The sequence below is a fragment of the Paramormyrops kingsleyae genome, chromosome 13 (genome assembly GCF_048594095.1).
Source record: "Paramormyrops kingsleyae isolate MSU_618 chromosome 13, PKINGS_0.4, whole genome shotgun sequence".
Classification (NCBI taxonomy): Eukaryota; Metazoa; Chordata; class Actinopteri; order Osteoglossiformes; family Mormyridae; genus Paramormyrops; species Paramormyrops kingsleyae.
The window spans coordinates 999,462-1,002,432 of record NC_132809.1 but is presented as its reverse complement, the minus strand read 5'-3'; positions in this window follow the sequence as shown (position 1 = coordinate 1,002,432).

Below are 2,971 nucleotides of genomic sequence, written 5' to 3'. Positions count from 1 at the left end.
TGAATTGGAAATCCGCTTTACCACCCACTTTTCATAGATGGATGGCTGAAATGGTTGCTGCTCTCAAGCTTGAAAAGATTCGATTTTCAAAGATTGCCGCTTTAAAAAATTTGATAAAATTTGGGGCCCCTTCCTCACCTATCTTTTTAAAAGTTGAAATGTATGCTATTTGTTTATTCCACTCCAGGTTTAATATTTTGTTTAAGTTTGTAGCTTTGTCTTAGGTGTGTATTTTTTAATGTATCTGGTGCTCGTTCCAGTAAATGTTGTTGTGTTTTTTTTTTTATTATTAGTATTTTATTTTAATTAATTAATTTATTTTTATATTTATTTTTTTATTATTATTATTTTTTTATATATACATATACTGTTTGTGGATTCTGGTTTATTTTGTATTTTCAGAAAAATTGTTTGAAAATCTGTTATAAATAAAGTTTAAAAACAAAAAAAAGCCTTTAGGGTGAAAGGAGGTGTAAGAATGAGGATCTTTCCCCTTTTTTAGTGTAAGAGAAATATTAGCTTGGGCAAGAGTTTCAGGTTGTCGAACATGTCTAATAGGAGAGAGGACAACTGGGGCCATAACTTTTTATAGAACTCTGAAGGAAAGCCATCGGGTCCGGGACACTAACCGAAGCTGCCGCCATGGTGGTCAGTTCAGTTACAGTGATAGTGATAGTGATAGTGACATCTAAATCATTCACAGCCACGAATTCCTGTGAAGGTATGGCTAAATCCCTAAAGAAACTATTGAAGTCTAGACAGCAAATGAGAGGAGTAAAGAGAGACGTAAAAATGCTTGAACGCATTATTAATTTCTAGAGGATCTGCTCGTAATAATGAGACCTTGTTTGCATCAGTAGTTCAGCAGTGTGTTGAGACACTAGATATTCATACTCGGCTTGTATGTTTAGGTGCTCCTTGTAAACATCGGAAGATGAGGAGAAACATATCGATTGTCAAGATCTGCTTCACGCTGTGTTAAATATGCCATCTTCTCCTTCCACAGCTCTCTATCATTGCTTACATATAAGATAATCTGCCCTCTAATATCATCCTGCAAGGTTTCCAGCAATATGGAAACAGATACACCTGGAGATTTATTTAAAGAAAGAAAATTGTCAATTTGTTGTGAAATAAAATCAACAAAGTCTCCGTCAGTGTTTAACCGTCAAGGACGCCATATTCTAACAAAATTTTCAAGGAGACTGGAGCATGATCTGAGAAAGCTATTTTATCATAGCTGCTCAGATATTGAGCAAGAAGTCTGTTATCAACTAAGAAATAGTCAATTTGGGTAAACGTGTGATGAATCTGAGAGAAAAAAACAATACTCTTTTTGAGTGGGTTTATAGAATTGCAAAAACACCTGACACAGTTAATTCTTTGGGAAAAGAATTGATCGTTTCGACAGTTTGAAGGCAGAGCTATCTTGGGGGATGGATGATCTAATACCGGATTAAAGCAACATTAAAATCACCCCCCAAGATATGATATTTAGAGGTATCAGGTACCAGTGAGAACAGGCACTTAAAGAAAGTATCCTCATCCCAATTAGGAGCACACACGTTAGCAAAGAGTACAGGCGTAATGAACAATAAACCAGTAATTATGACAGATCTTCCATTTGGATCGGGAATCCACATCAGATTGAACAAAGGGAATAGATTTATGCAATTGATTTATTACACCCCTCGCTCTACAGCAGAAACAATGTAGAATGATAGGTCTGACCTGCCCATCCACACCTCAGTTTAGATTGGTCTGACGGTTTAGAATGAGTTTCTTGGAAGAGCATTGCAGTATTTTACCATGTTTGGTAGAATTATTAAGGCTGTTATAGTTAAAACTAAGCAATTTACAATATTATCCCCCACACCTCCCTGGTGAGTCCCAGGTTAATCATTGCTAAGGCTGTACTCCTAACTGAAGTCTGCGATGAAAATTCGGGTTGACGACTGTGGTGCAATATGTTAGACTGACTGAAATAAAACAGAGAAAACGTAAAATAAAGAAGTAAGGAAAATAGAGGTTAAAATGCACGGTAATTTCTTGTCATATTGGCGCAAATGCACATAAAATATGTACTCATTCACGCTCTTACAACCGATTGCTGCATGTATCACTTTTAAAGGTGAATGCGTACTTGCGAACCAGTTATGTCCATCACTGTGTACATAGCTAACAGAAAGTCAAAACGCATTGCTGTGCTCTAGAACTTGTGAAGTAACTTGTGTGCCTGCTAGCGGCATTCCAGTTCATTTCAAAAGGCATGCACAGGCAGTGCCATCTTGTGGTTTGTCATATATGGAAGCCTCCATAAGCCAAAAATCAGCTAAAAATCAGTCTTCCTAAGGACAAAATTAATTGGTATCAGCTAAATGTATGAGTTTTTATAGCCACCAAGCTTGTGTAAACGGGTGAACAAACGGGTGAACTTGACGCTACATATTATATGTCACAGCAGCTGGTCCCATTTTTATCTTTTGAGTGCATATCTAAAAAAGTCTCTTTGAGTTTATGTTCGGTACCTTATTTTAAGACAAAGCGGGAAATTCACGCATCATGATAATTAATTTAAGAAAGCAGTATTGTGCCTCGATCATTGTGCATGTATTTAGACTTCATGGTCAACTGTGGTGGAAGATTATTTCCTTTAAATATTATGCCTCAGCCCCTTTTGCCTGAACAAAATAAAGCTTCCTACGGTCCTGAACACTCGCTGTACAATTTGTTTTTATGAAACTTTCTTTAACATTTAAAAGAAACGTAGAACTTTCTGCATTTGAGCTACATGGCACGTCTTCGACATTCCCTGGCAAAATGGCCGCTACGCACAAGTTGTGACGTAATACGCACGTAGCATAATACAACTAATAAGCCAATTTCTACATACGTACCATTACATTATTGTCAAGCAGACAGTTAGAATAGTTTCCATAGAAACAACGTAAACATTCTTTACTGTTTGAAG